The sequence below is a fragment of the Amblyomma americanum genome, unplaced genomic scaffold, assembly GCF_052857255.1.
Source record: "Amblyomma americanum isolate KBUSLIRL-KWMA unplaced genomic scaffold, ASM5285725v1 scaffold_49, whole genome shotgun sequence".
In the NCBI taxonomy this organism is placed as follows: Eukaryota; Metazoa; Arthropoda; class Arachnida; order Ixodida; family Ixodidae; genus Amblyomma; species Amblyomma americanum.
Window position 1 is genome coordinate 469225 of NW_027526521.1, and position 16035 is coordinate 485259.

The window sequence follows — 16035 nt, forward strand, 5'->3', positions numbered from 1 at the left end:
GCTCACGGCCAAAGACGCCGACGACACCGGCTTTTCTACGACATGAGCTCCTTAATGCTATCGCGTTAAAAATTGCATAGACAGACGTACGCAATTTCTAGAACGGTGAGAAGACGGACGCCGGCGTCGAGGAGAGTGCACGCATCCCATGTGCACTCCGCAAATTTTACTTGTTTTCATCGGTTTGTTCGTTTGTGCGTTTGTGCTCACAAACTACTGCGCCATATGGGAGGCCTTACTACTGAGCTCCAACCCGGCGATTCAGCTACAACTCGTCCGACTGGCCGAAGCCGTCGCCGAGAGTCAAGACCTTTCGGCCGTCCTCTAGGCGGGTGGCACTCTGGCCACCCACTTTCTGTTGGACATTAAAAGTTTTCCTATCCTGTCCTTCCCTATCCTATCCAGAACAGTGCAGCATTGGAAGCGATAGATTGTTGTAAAAGACATGGCGGCGTAGAAGTGGGTATTTAAATGAAATAGTTGTTTTCGAGGAAAGGTAGTGGCGCAGTAACTGTCTCACTACGGGGTGGATACCTCAACTCCGTCGTAAGGGGAAGGAGAGAGGTGGGAGTGAAAGAGGGAAGAAAGGTGTACTGTACGTACTGGAGGGCTCCGGAATAATTTCTACCACCAGGGAATCTTTAACGTGCACTGACAACGCGAAGCACACGGGCCCCTTTTGCGTTTCGCCTCCATCGAAGCGCGGCTGCCGCGGTAGGGTTCGAACCTGGGTATTCTGGCTCAGTAGCCGACCGCGCTTTAAATTAGCATTTAACTGCTGGCATGTGCTACAGCTGGAATCGAGGCCGGAAGAACGTTGCAGGGAGCACGCAGAGTTCGTTCATGCATAAAGACTTTCGAATTTCCAATATAGAGAGCGAGTGACAATTAAGCAACTGAAATCATTCTGGAAGCCAGCAAGCGCTTCCGTAAGGGCGCAAAAGACCGCTGTCACACTGCTCTTCAAATAGGTGACGGCTGCATTCGAACGCAAAGCCCAATGCGAGTACTCAACTCTGTTGCCTACCCAGTCAGAACAGCATTGGGCGAACACTGGGCGATCAGTGGCAAAAAATGGCATGAACGGCGGTCCTACATTGGAATTTAGGGAAAACGCTACCACTTTGACACATTGGCCCCACTTTCAGGCCAGTTTTGGGCCAACGTTCGGCCGATCGAGGGGCCAACGCAGGTCTGGCGTTCGTAAAGGCCTCGGATTGGCTTTCCGGCTTTCGAACACTGGCATCCAGCTATCGAACATTGGTATCCAGCTTTCAAACATTAATATCCAGCTTTCAAACACTGGTATCCTGCTTTCGAAAATTGGCACATGCAACATAACGTACCCACTGCCCAATGACTGGAACTGTGGATTTACCATTCAAACTAACAAATATTCATAAATGATGGTGCCTAATAATCCAGGAAAAACACCGGTTTATTGCATCGAGTTACAAGGATCACGCTTCTAGCGCACGCACAATGGCTTGCGCTGCTACCAGTCATCCTGGGAATTAAGGAAAAGGAGGACCCAGGAGCATGGTGGCAGAGGCTGTGGGAAAATCATTTATTTCCAGGTTTGCTGCGTGCCGATGATTCAGGCTGGACAACACAGCTGGGCAAGCTGCTGTAGCACGGCTAAGACATCCATAAACTGCTTAACGGAGCTGTCCTCCTGTGAACTGATCAGTCATATCTGAAGTAATCGGTGCACTCTTGCAAGAGTACTCTTCCACTGTACTCAAATTCCTCGTCCAGCTCTTGCGCGATTACCTCACAATGCGTCGAGCCTGCAAAGATAGGCATGATGTCATGATGAACCTAAATATGGCCGTCACAGGACAAAAACAGAAATGATTAAATAACACTGAATTTTGTGAGGCACAGTCGGCGTGAAAGCAATCGACACACATTTGACAGGATAATTTGTAAGAACTAGCACCACATTTCTTGCACAAAGTGAAATTTAATTTGCCTTGTACCAATTTGGGGATTTTTAGTTTAATGCGCCGTTTCGCACCTCCAGTAAGATATTCAATGTGAAAAAAAAATAATAATGTGATATTGAAAGGAAAGTAATGTATTATTTTGTTTTAATATCATAACTACATATCTCTAAATTGAGAGCGCATTTTTTGTTCGGGTAAAGATGCACAGGTTGTAGCACCTCCTCCACATATAGTCGAAACAACAGTTTTGAACAAAGGTCGTTTTTTGGATGGGGTTCAAAATAAATACGCTGGATGGAAAAAACTCAGAACATTTTTGCTTTTTTAAATCCAGCAGTTTATCTTTGTCGCTTTCATTGCATGTAATACAGATTCGAAACTGACTTGGAAACAACACAAAACACCTGTATGACAGTCCAGAGTAATGCTTTTTTTTTCATTGAGATCTTGGCAAAAGCTCTAACCATAAATTGCTAATTTTCTATTGAACCTGCAAGGGTGTTAGCCGAAGAGGAACAGCGCGGAAGTAGTTAGTACACATATCCTTACCGACTGGTCTGTAGTGGAACACAAAACAGTTCCGATTCCTATCCTGCATAAGCTGTACATGACAAACGTATTCCTTAATGCATCGGATGTCCGGTCCCATGAATTCAAACCTGCTGTTCGACAAAGTAGTGAATGTTTGGTGAATTCATTGCACCAAAGACGAAAAATTAAGTTCTTACCATTCGGGCAGATCTGCACTGCGCACGATGTCAAGTCAGACATTTGGCAAAGAGAGTAGGTACATAGAAGTCGTCCTCGTGCTTTGTCTCGTTCTCTGTTCCTGCCGGAAAAAGTAAAGTCGCATGTAGTCAAAGCCACACTTACTCCCAAAATCACATTCATTTCCGAACGTATCTCAAGATAAAATGTTTGTAGTACTTACAAATAAGAAATTGCAGGCCAGGGTAGCGAACCACGTCGGAGCTCTCATATAGTGTCAGGTGTGGGTTTTCGCTTGTCCAGACTACGAACGGAGCCAGCTCGAGTGTGTATGCTCTTTCGTCGCGCTGGTCGTGCGGTTGGGCGCCGCCGAGCGAGACAAGGCAAGTCTCGTCCAGTCAAGAATGTGTCGTGGCGATGCACTGTGAAGAATGACAGGGGAGACGACGGTGATAGGGGAAGGAGGGGGTGGTGGCTGTAGGGGAGAGAGCCATTTTTTTTACACAGCTTTTGTGGTCGCAAAAAAGGTTCCAGCTGAAAGGAAGAGGAAAGAAGATCTTGGGCGAGGGCTTGGGGAGGGGGAGGGGGAGCACGAACGGCGCAGCGTGTAGCTGCGCACGGGAGAAACAGCTAGGATAAAGTGAGTAAAAAAATTAATATGGATTATCCCAGCTAATCCAGGATATACAAAGCGAAAAGCGAGATTGAGGTCTCCACTGACCCTTGGAGCCGGTTATGCGCCTTTCACTTCGAGAAAATGAACGGAGTTTGGAAAGTTGTCAACGGCAATGAACTCTATGAACGCCGTCGGCTCACGTGTTTGGTTTTTGATCCTTTTGCCGCCGTTTAGCAAAGCGTGCCTCTCGTGATTCTGGCGTTTCAACCGCTTGTCTAGCCTTGCACTTTTCATATCTTCGCTGCTTTTGAGCCAACTCCCACCCTACCACTTCTGGGTCTTCTTCTCCTCCTTCCATGGCGAAAGGTCAGACGACGGAGGCAGCGGGTGGCGGCGACGACAGCTGCGGCAGCAGCGGCCACCTGCGCCCCGCGTGACGTCACTCGGTTTCGCGCATGCGCAGCTGTGGCAAATCTGTAGTGTGGCTCACGCGAAGGCCGGTGTTGACGAGCCTAGTGAAGCCTGTCGCTTCAAAAGTCGACGTCGTTCCCGTTATACCAAACCCAAGTGCGGAGCAATGGGAGGGTATGCTCTCCAGCGACTGCCGCGATGACCACATCGGTCTGATACGGCGAGCTCAGCTGACGGCAGCATCCAGCGGAGCGCTGGAATAGGGGCAACCGACCGTTGCGGAGATGGGCTCACCTATACCGCATAAAAGCACTTACGCTAGAGCTCAATAAAGTTATCATTTCCTTTCCAATCAGCAGTAGTTAAGCCGCAGCTATTTTTTTAAACGAAAAGCTTCACAACGCTAGTCAACAACGCGCTTCGCGAAGCCGGCGTATGTCGGAGCACGAGTGACGTCACGCAGGGCGCAGGTGGCCGCCGCCGACTCCGTCGCCTGGTTCCATCCGTTTCTTTCTCTCGCTGTCTCTCGCTCCCTAGTCACAACTGCGCATGCGCCACTAGTAGCACCGAGCCACAGGTGTTCCGGCGCTGCAAAGCGCCACGCTTTTCTTCAAAATCCAACTTTCAATTTTCAGTTTTCTCTTTCCTCTTTCCCTCCCTCCTTTATCTCTTCATTTAGGACACGGTTCAGGTGTCCACCGAGATATGTGAGACGGTTAGTGTGCAATTTCCTTTTCTCGATAACCAAACAAAACAAGTGATCCTACGGCGTTCATAGCGTTCATTGACGTTGACAACTCATTTTCACTAAAAGAAAGGCGCACAACCGGCTCCGTCGGTCAGTAGAGACTTCAACTTCGCTTTCGCTTTATACACACACACACACACACACACACACACACACACACACACACACACACACACACACACACACACATATATATATATATATATATATATATATATATATATATATATATATATATATATATATATATATGTGTGTATATATATCCGGGATTCGTTGGGCTAATCCACATTAATATTTAATGGATTTCCCAGACGCTCTCTCTACTGATGTCAGGCCGGTGCATAATAGCTTAGCGTTATTAAGGAAGGCACCCGCACCTCCGCTACGTCACCATCGCTACGATACCACCACTTTCTTGGCTTTTTTCACTCCCTTCTTTATCCCTTCCCTTGCGGCGCTATTCGGGTGTTCACCGAGATGGGTGAGACCGTTACTGCGCCATTTCCTTTCCTCAAAAACCAATTTCAATCTCCAGGCTCCCGCAATACGGTCCATTCACGTGGCTGCCACCACACTAATCGCATAACAGCCGGAATGCTGGTTTGCGGCTTAACTGAATTCTAATAACGATTTCATGCAATCCTTTAAGTGCACTGCCAGTAATGAAAGCAACAGTGTCCTTTACAAAGCTGCAATAAATGCATAACCTAATTATGACAGGCAAGCCTTCACTAATTTGAGCGCTAAATACGAATAGCTATTGTAGCGTGCGTTGAGTCCATCGGCTCCGAATGCAGTCAAAATTTGCTTCTCTTCGTCTCGTTGTATATGACTGGTTTCAACTGTTAGACAGACGCGTACAAGAATCCAACGCGAACTCAGCGCGCACTCCATTCCGCGATAAGAAGAACTTTTATTACAGCACAAAAAAAAGAAAAAAGTTATTTGGATTAGCTCAGCTAATCCAGGATATACAAAGCGAAAGATATCGGCGCTGGCAATGTTCCAGACGACGATGGCTTTGAGCCCTGTGGCTGGCTCACGAGAGCACGACCGCGTTCCGGTTCGTTAAATGACCAGGACGCAGCCAGTGGCGTGCAAATGGGCCTGCTGCTTTCGCCGCGCTCTCGGAGCCACACCGCCCATTTCTTCGCTGCTGACTTCGATCACGATCTTCAGCTTGAACGTCTTCACGATGCTCAAGAACGATTGCAGTCGATCAAGCAGCACGGTCGCCTCTCTCTACGGTACATGACGCCAGTAAGTTCAGCGAAGTCCGCGTGATGCCCGCCCGCCAAGATCACGATGGGGTGCGGACAGGGATGTCCAACGAAAAGATCTTGAAACACAGGAGCTGCAAGCGGAGAGGACCAACATGTGGGCTTTCAGCTTGTGGCCCCCCTCGCAAACAAACGTGACGTCCCTCAGTTCTTGCTCACTGAGGAGCTGGTCGAACTTGGCAGACTGGTCCGCGTTATCACCGGCCCACCTAAACGAACTCTCCGAGACGCCATATCTATATCCTTTTCTTGCTTCGACGATCGGGTGGTTCTTTTGGCTCAGCAGGTCGACAATTACGACCGGGGTTACGATGCGTATTTGGTAACGGTTAAGTTACCCACGAGGTACTTCGGATTGGAGTCCCATAAACACTGCGCAGAGTTTGCGATGCAGTCCAGCACAGCTCACCTCACCCGAAGCACGCTCAACAGCTCAACACGATCAGAACGACCCAACGCTGCACTGCGAAATTAAACCAGTGTTGCCATCGTTCTTGGGTGCGACCCCTCGCCCGGACCGTTTAAGGAAAGGAAACATATCTTGGTGGACCCGAACAGCACCGTAAAGGAAGGAAAATGAAATGAAAATTGGTGGACACACGAACCGCGCCGTTAGAGAAGGAAATTGAAATTAAAATTGGTTTTAGGCAAAGGAAATGATGTCTGTCTCACAATTTTCACTGGACACCCGTACCGCGCCGTAAGGGAAGGAAAATTCCTTCCCTTACGGCGTGGTTCGTCTGCCCACCGAGATGAGCAATTTTTCGCTCACGGCCAAAGACGCCGACGACACCGGCTTTTCTACGACATGAGCTCCTTAATGCTATCGCGTTAAAAATTGCATAGACAGACGTACGCAATTTCTAGAACGGTGAGAAGACGGACGCCGGCGTCGAGGAGAGTGCACGCATCCCATGTGCACTCCGCAAATTTTACTTGTTTTCATCGGTTTGTTCGTTTGTGCGTTTGTGCTCACAAACTACTGCGCCATATGGGAGGCCTTACTACTGAGCTCCAACCCGGCGATTCAGCTACAACTCGTCCGACTGGCCGAAGCCGTCGCCGAGAGTCAAGACCTTTCGGCCGTCCTCTAGGCGGGTGGCACTCTGGCCACCCACTTTCTGTTGGACATTAAAAGTTTTCCTATCCTGTCCTTCCCTATCCTATCCAGAACAGTGCAGCATTGGAAGCGATAGATTGTTGTAAAAGACATGGCGGCGTAGAAGTGGGTATTTAAATGAAATAGTTGTTTTCGAGGAAAGGTAGTGGCGCAGTAACTGTCTCACTACGGGGTGGATACCTCAACTCCGTCGTAAGGGGAAGGAGAGAGGTGGGAGTGAAAGAGGGAAGAAAGGTGTACTGTACGTACTGGAGGGCTCCGGAATAATTTCTACCACCAGGGAATCTTTAACGTGCACTGACAACGCGAAGCACACGGGCCCCTTTTGCGTTTCGCCTCCATCGAAGCGCGGCTGCCGCGGTAGGGTTCGAACCTGGGTATTCTGGCTCAGTAGCCGACCGCGCTTTAAATTAGCATTTAACTGCTGGCATGTGCTACAGCTGGAATCGAGGCCGGAAGAACGTTGCAGGGAGCACGCAGAGTTCGTTCATGCATAAAGACTTTCGAATTTCCAATATAGAGAGCGAGTGACAATTAAGCAACTGAAATCATTCTGGAAGCCAGCAAGCGCTTCCGTAAGGGCGCAAAAGACCGCTGTCACACTGCTCTTCAAATAGGTGACGGCTGCATTCGAACGCAAAGCCCAATGCGAGTACTCAACTCTGTTGCCTACCCAGTCAGAACAGCATTGGGCGAACACTGGGCGATCAGTGGCAAAAAATGGCATGAACGGCGGTCCTACATTGGAATTTAGGGAAAACGCTACCACTTTGACACATTGGCCCCACTTTCAGGCCAGTTTTGGGCCAACGTTCGGCCGATCGAGGGGCCAACGCAGGTCTGGCGTTCGTAAAGGCCTCGGATTGGCTTTCCGGCTTTCGAACACTGGCATCCAGCTATCGAACATTGGTATCCAGCTTTCAAACATTAATATCCAGCTTTCAAACACTGGTATCCTGCTTTCGAAAATTGGCACATGCAACATAACGTACCCACTGCCCAATGACTGGAACTGTGGATTTACCATTCAAACTAACAAATATTCATAAATGATGGTGCCTAATAATCCAGGAAAAACACCGGTTTATTGCATCGAGTTACAAGGATCACGCTTCTAGCGCACGCACAATGGCTTGCGCTGCTACCAGTCATCCTGGGAATTAAGGAAAAGGAGGACCCAGGAGCATGGTGGCAGAGGCTGTGGGAAAATCATTTATTTCCAGGTTTGCTGCGTGCCGATGATTCAGGCTGGACAACACAGCTGGGCAAGCTGCTGTAGCACGGCTAAGACATCCATAAACTGCTTAACGGAGCTGTCCTCCTGTGAACTGATCAGTCATATCTGAAGTAATCGGTGCACTCTTGCAAGAGTACTCTTCCACTGTACTCAAATTCCTCGTCCAGCTCTTGCGCGATTACCTCACAATGCGTCGAGCCTGCAAAGATAGGCATGATGTCATGATGAACCTAAATATGGCCGTCACAGGACAAAAACAGAAATGATTAAATAACACTGAATTTTGTGAGGCACAGTCGGCGTGAAAGCAATCGACACACATTTGACAGGATAATTTGTAAGAACTAGCACCACATTTCTTGCACAAAGTGAAATTTAATTTGCCTTGTACCAATTTGGGGATTTTTAGTTTAATGCGCCGTTTCGCACCTCCAGTAAGATATTCAATGTGAAAAAAAAATAATAATGTGATATTGAAAGGAAAGTAATGTATTATTTTGTTTTAATATCATAACTACATATCTCTAAATTGAGAGCGCATTTTTTGTTCGGGTAAAGATGCACAGGTTGTAGCACCTCCTCCACATATAGTCGAAACAACAGTTTTGAACAAAGGTCGTTTTTTGGATGGGGTTCAAAATAAATACGCTGGATGGAAAAAACTCAGAACATTTTTGCTTTTTTAAATCCAGCAGTTTATCTTTGTCGCTTTCATTGCATGTAATACAGATTCGAAACTGACTTGGAAACAACACAAAACACCTGTATGACAGTCCAGAGTAATGCTTTTTTTTTCATTGAGATCTTGGCAAAAGCTCTAACCATAAATTGCTAATTTTCTATTGAACCTGCAAGGGTGTTAGCCGAAGAGGAACAGCGCGGAAGTAGTTAGTACACATATCCTTACCGACTGGTCTGTAGTGGAACACAAAACAGTTCCGATTCCTATCCTGCATAATCTGTACATGACAAACGTATTCCTTAATGCATCGGATGTCCGGTCACATGAATTCAAACCTGCTGTTCGACAAAGTAGTGAATGTTTGGTGAATTCATTGCACCAAAAAAGAAAAATAAAGTTCATACCATTCGGGCAGATCTGCACTGCGCACGACGTCAAGTCAGACATTTGGCAATGAGAGTAGGTACATAGAAGTCGTCCTCGTGCTTTGTCTCGTTCTCTGTTCCTGCCGGAAAAAGTAAAGTCTCATGTAGTCAAAGCAACACTTACTCCCAAAATCACATTCAGTTCCGAACGTATCTAAAGATAAAATGTTTGTAGTACTTACAAATAAGATATCGCAGGTCAGGGTAGCGAACCGCGTCGGAGCTCTCATATAGTGTCAGGTGTGGGTTTTCGCTTGCCCAGACTACGAACGGAGCCAGCTCGAGTGTGTATGCTCTTTCGTCGCGCTGGTCGTGCGGTTGGGCGCCGCCGAGCGAGACAACGCAAGACTCGTCCAGTCAAGAATTTGTCGTGGCGATGCACAGTGAAGAATGACAGGGGAGACGACGGTGACAGGGGAAGGAGGGGGGGGGTGGCTGTAGGGGGGAGAGCCATTTTTGTTTTACACAGCTTTTGTGGTCGCAAAAAAGTTTCCAGCTGAAAGGAAGAGGAAAGAATATCTTGGGCGAGGGCTTGGGGAGGGGGGGGGGGAGCACGAACGGCGCAGCGTGTAGCTGCGCACGGGAGAAACAGCTAGGATAAAGTGAGTAAAAAAATTAATATGGATTATCCCAGCTAATCCAGGATATACAATGCGAAAAGCGAGATTGAGGTCTCCACTGACCCATGGAGCCGGTTATACGCCTTTCATTTCGAGAAAATGAACGGAGTTTGCAAAGTTGTCAACGCCAATGAACTCTATGAACGCCGTCGGCTCACGTGTTTTGTTTGGTTTTTGATCCTTTTGCCGCCGTTTAGCAAGGCGTGCCTCTCGTAATTCTGGCATTTAAGCCGCTTGTCTAGCTTTGCACTTTTCATATCTTCGCTGCCTTTGGGCCAACTCCCACGCTACCACTTCTGGGTCTTCTTCTCCTTCCATGGCGAAAGGTCAGACGACGGAGGCAGCGGGTGGCGGCGACGACAGCTGCAGCAGCAGCGGCCACCTGCGCCCCGCGTGACGTCACTCGGTTTCGCGCATGCGCAGCTGTGGCAAATCTGTAGTGTGGCTCACGCGAAGGCCGGTGTTGACGAGCCTAGTGAAGCCTGTCGCTTCAAAAGTCGACGTCGTTCCCGTTATACCACACCCAAGTGCGGAGCAATGGGAGGGTATGCTCTCCAGCGACTGCAGCGATGACCACATCGGTCTGATACGGCGAGCTCAGCTGACGGCAGCATCCAGCGGAGCGCTGGAATAGGGGCAACCGACCGTTGCGGAGATGGGCTCACCTAAACCGCATAAAAGCACTTACCCTAGAGCTCAATAAAGTTATCCTATCCTATCAGCAGTAGTTAAGCCGCAGCTATTTTTTTAAACGAAAAGCTTCACAACGCTAGTTAACAACGCGCTTCGCGAAGCCGGCGTATGTTGTAGCAGGAGTGACGTCACGCACGGCGCAGGTGGCCGCCGCCGACTCCGTCGCCTGGTTCCATCCATTTGTTTCGCTCTCTCTCGCTCCCTAGTCACTAATGCGCATGCGCCACTAGTAGCACCGAGCCACAGGTGTTCCGGCGCTGCGAAGCGCCGCGCTTTTCTTCAAAATCCAACTTTCAATTTTCAGTGTTCTCTTTCTTCTTTCCCTCCCTCCTTTATCTCTTCATTTACGACGCGGTTCGGTTGTCCACCGAGATATGTGAGACGGTTAGTGTGCAATTTCCATTTCTCGATAACCAAGCAAAACAAGTGATGCGACGGCGTTCATAGCGTTCATTGACGTTGACAACTCATTTTCACTAAAAGAAAGGCGCACAACCGGCTCCGTGGGTCAGTGGAGACCTCAATATCGCTTTCGCTTTGTATATCCGGGATTAGCTGGGCTAATCCACATTAATTTTTGAATGGATTTCCCAGACTCTCTGTCTATTGATGCCAGGCCGGTGCATCATAGCTTAGCGTTATTAGGGAAGACACCCGCACCTCCGCTTTTCGGGAACCCCGTCGCGCGAGTAGCACTCCTCCCAATAAGGAGCGGGTTTATTCATTTAACAACTTTTACTAAACGGACAAGGGAAGGGAAAGGAGTGGCTCGTTATGACATACATGACGGAACCCGCCGCGGTGGCTCAGTGGTCAGGGCGCTCGACTACTGATCCGGAGTTCCCGGGTTCGAACCCGACCGCGGCGGCTGCGTTTTTATGGAGGAAAAACGCTAAGGCGCCCGTGTGCTGTGCGATGTAAGCGCAGGTTAAAGATCCCCAAGTGGTCGAAATTATTCCGGAGCCCTCCACTACGGCACCTCTTCTTCCTTTCTTCTTTCACTCTCTCCTTTATCCCTTCCCTTACGGCGCGGTTCAGGTGTGCAACGATATATGAGACAGATACTGCGCCAATTCCTTTCCCCAGAAAATCAATTATTATTATTAATAATATTATTATTAATACCATCGCTACGATCTACCACCACTTTCCTGTCTTCTTTCACTCCCTCCTTTATCCCTTCCCTTGCGGCGCGATTAGGGTGTGCACCGAGATGGGTGAGACAGTTACTGCGCCATTTACTTTCCTCAAAAACCAATTTTCAATCTCCAGGCACCCGCAATACGTTCAATTTACGTGGCTGCCACCACACTAATCGCTTAACACCCGGAATGCTGGTTTGCGGCTTAACTGAATTCTGATAAATATTTCATGCAATGATTTAAGTGCACTGCCAATAATGAAAGCAACAGCGGCCTTTACAAAGCTGCAATAAATGCATAACCTAATCATAACAGGCAAGCCTTCACTAATTCCAGCGCTAGATACGAATAGCTATTGTAGCGTGCGTTGAGTCCACCGGCTCCAAATGCAGTCGATATTGACGTCTTGTGCGTTCCGTTGTACATGACTGGTTTCAACTGTTAGACAGACGCGTACAAGAATCCAACGCTACTCAGCGCGCACTTCATTCCGCGATAAGAAGAACTTTTATTACACCTCATAAAAAGAAAAAAAAGTTATGTGGATTAGCTCAGCTAATCCAGGATATACAAAGCGAAAGATATCGCCGTTCACTGTGTTCATTGTCGCTGGCGTTGACAATGTTCTAGACGGCGATGGATTTGAGCAAAGGATGGGCGCATAACTGTCTCCCTGTATATGCGGACTCCTCATTCGTGCTTTGATACATGTGGTGAGAGAGAGAGAGAGAGAGATGTGGCCTGAATGCATTAGCGCTGACAGCGTTGTGGCTGACATGCGGCACTGCAGCAATAGCTAGGCCGCAGCGTTCATTTGGTGATCAATCTCTCGCGACCAACCATTCACTGCGTACCACCACCCAGGGTGGCAGGGAGGGCGCGCTCCTTATAGAGTGTGCGGAACGCAATCAAAGCAGGCTTTTGACACCAACGCCATGTACATGAAAGCGAGATTGAGGTCTCCACTGACCCACGGAGCCGGTTGTGCGCCTTTCCTTTCGTGAAAATGAACGTCTTTTGCAAAGTTGTCAACGGAGTTCCCGGGTTCGAACCCGACCGCGCCGGCTGCGTTTTTACGGATGAATACGCTAAGGCGCCCGTGTGCTGTGCGATGTCAGTGCACGTTAAAGATCCCCAGGTGGTCGAAATTATTCCGGAGCCCTCCACTACGGCACCTAATTCTTCCTTTCTCCTTTCACCCCCTAACTCCCTCTCTTATCCCTCCCCTTACGGCGCGGTTCAGGTGTCCAACGATATATGAGACAGATACTGCGCCATTTCCTTTCCCCAAAAACCAATTATTAAAGTTGTCAACGCCAATGAACTATAAGAATATCGTCGGCTCACTTGTTTTGTTTGGTTTTTGAGGAAAGGAAATGGCACAGTAACCTTCTCGCATATCTGGGTGGACGCCGGAACCGCGCCGTAAAGGAAGGGATAAAGGAGGGAGGGAATAATAATAAAAGAAGAAAGAGAAAACTGATAATTGAAAGTAGGATTCCGAGGATAGGCGCGGCGCTGCGCAGCGGCGGTACACCTGTGGCTCGGTGCTACTAGTGGCGCATGCGCAGTAGTGACTAGGGAGCGAGAGAGAGAGAGAGAAACAAACGGATGGATCCAGGCGACGGAGTCGGCGGCGGCCACCTCGCCGTGCGTGACGTCACTCGTGCTCCGACATACGCCGGCTCGCGCGAAGCGCGGTTTTGACTAGCGTAGTGAAGCTTTTCGCTTCAAAAGCGCTTCGCGGAGTAGGGGTTAGCACGCTGCCTTGAAAAGGGCATGTCCGAGAGATGAGTGTGGGAGATACGGGACTTCAAAAGAGAGAGGGGACGGGAACATGTGAAAGAGGTTTGGAATTCTCGGAGAATGAGTCATGAGCAGTTTTGAAGGCAAGGGTGTGGAAAACGCGGACGCGTCAAAGTATTCTTGCAAAGCCCGAGGAGAAGCATCATAAAACAACAAATAAAATATTATGCAAGCAAATTCGAATACGGGACATGCGGTAAACAAGCTAGGTTAACATTCGTCTTACTCCATTTGTCAGTAGATTTATTCGCTGGTCACCGAAGAATCCTCCAACTTTTTGTTGGTGTGAAAATTTGACGCAGAAAGCTAAAACAAACAGAACCGTGTTGAACTGTGGCTCGAAACTATTTCCGATGCTTTTCATCAATAAAGGTAATGTTTAAAAGCAAAAAAAAATCAATTTTCGCCAAAAATAAGTAAAGACGTCAGCAAGAACTATAGCCCTCAATGCAAATTAAGCAACAGAACAATAAAATACACAAAAAAACAACATTTCGAGACATTACGATCTGCAGAAAAGGAAGGAAAAAGCAAATCGAAAAACACAGGGCAAGGCACGATCACAGGGAACGACGTACGGAAGTGTAGGAATCTCTTACCGCGTGATCGCGTGCGTTTATGAAGCGGCGGCCTAATATTTCGCGCGTGCGCAACTTATAATTGCAAATTACGAGGCCACTGCTTCGTTTCTGGACGTTACCATAATTGCGCGCAAAGTCGGCTTAGGGAATGCACTTGCACTAAGTTATTACGTTTGGTTTAGGATCTCCATTAAGCAGACACCCACTGCTCGGTGTGGCAGTGAATTCTCTAGTGTTAAGCAAAAAAGCGCTTTTTTAATTGAAAATATTATGAAATGATTTTTTGATTTTTTTATAATAAAGCCCTTTTTTGCTGGTTTTGAGATACTTGCGCATGCAGAGCGTGCAAAAACGCTTTGAAATACATAAATTCCATAAAAATAGGCGGGTTATTATGCCCAGAAATCGGACAAAGGCGACAGCGTGAGCTCTGTCGGTGCACTTCTAAAGAAGTATATTTTTTTATTAGCGGCTTTGCTAAGCCATACATAGTTACTCGAATAATTAAAACTGGTTCCTGCCAACGCGCATTCGTTAATTACTAAATTTATGAGACATTCTAAAAGGAATTTCAGTGGTTATAGTTGCAGCGAACGGACAGAACAAAAGTCGATGGCAGCAGCATCATTGCTATACAGCGAGCGAATGCGCTTGGAATGCTTCCGAACGCGTTTGGAAATTGTTGCGAAGCACCTTAGAACTCAATTGATGAGCGACGGAGCCCGCGGCAGACGTCGCCGCGCCTCGACGGCGTCGACATATACTCCTCCTTTAGTTTCTCCTGTACGAGAGCTCCCTCTGACCGGCGCGATCTGCCGACAGCTTCGGTTTCATTGAGTTTTTTTTTCTCATAACTATCCTCTCTCTCCGACTGCGCAGTCGGAAAATATTCGTTGTTTATCCAACTTCACACATATACTGCGAAAGTATTTGATAAGAAAAAGATGAATAAGCTTCAAATTTTTGAACTCGGAGTGCACGTCCCCAGGTGGTCGAAATTATTCCGGAGCTCTCCACTACGGCACCTCTCTTCCTTTCTTCTTTCAATCCCTCCTTTCCCCTTCCTTTACGGCGCGGTTCAGGTGTCCAACGATATATGAGACATACTGCGCCATTTCCTTTCCACCAAAAACCAATTATTATTATTATTGAACTCGCACAAGCCCAGCCCAGGATAATAATAATAATAATAATAATAATAATAATAATAATAATAATTGGTTTTAGAGGGAAAGGAAATGGCGCAGTATCTGTCTCATATATCGTTGGACACCTGAACCGCGCCGTAAGGGAAGGGTAAAGGAGGGAGTGAAAGAAGAAAGGAAGAGAGAGGTGCCGTAGTGGTGGGCTCCGGAATAATTTCGACCACCTGGGGATCTTTAACGTGCACTGGCATCGCACAGCACACGGGCCCCTTAGCGTTTTTCCTCCATAAAAACGCAGCCGCCGCGGTCGGGTTCGAACCCGGGAACCAGCCCAGGAGCTCAAACGAGTTTTAGCGCGTTCGAAAATTATAAACTGCCGAGATGGTACTCAACAAAAAATAAATCTTCTACCCAGTATAATAGATGGCACAATGTTCACCAACATCTGCCATATACTTTTAATGTTGGATAAGGGGTGGCAAGCCAAGGCCAATATAGCCAGGTGTATCAGTTCGCAATGACGGCACTCGACAGCATGAAGGCCAGAACAAGAAGAGCAAGTTTATTGCGGAGCATTGATATATATAGCCTTCGTGATAGCGCGGTTTAAGCACTGCGCATGTCAGGCACATTGTTATCGTGTTATCACGCAAGCCCGATACATCCTTCCAAGGTTAGCACAAGACAGTGGTTCAAGTTCATGATAACTGATTGAAAGCAGCGTCATAACGAAGACGTTGGGGAGGCTTCGCGGTACGAGTCGAGCTCCTCAGACTGATGACACTTGTGGGTTGCTCTGGATGGGTAATCGAAGCCGAAGGCGTGGCACCGTGGGCTAGATGTTGGTCACAGAGCCCCGGAGGCTGCTG

The 16035-nt window shown here is 48.0% G+C and overlaps 1 long non-coding RNA gene across 1 annotated transcript; it reads right to left on the minus strand.

Annotated features, from left to right (window-relative positions):
• Positions 1–2720: 2720 nt before the first annotated feature.
• LOC144112083 (uncharacterized) lies at positions 2721–9550 on the minus strand. The gene is made up of 4 exons (XR_013310191.1): positions 9362–9550; positions 9159–9259; positions 2881–3079; positions 2721–2778 (listed from the first exon to the last, which is right to left on the minus strand). It is a non-coding gene; the product is annotated as an uncharacterized LOC144112083 (long non-coding RNA).
• Between the last annotated feature and the right edge of the window lie 6485 nt (positions 9551–16035).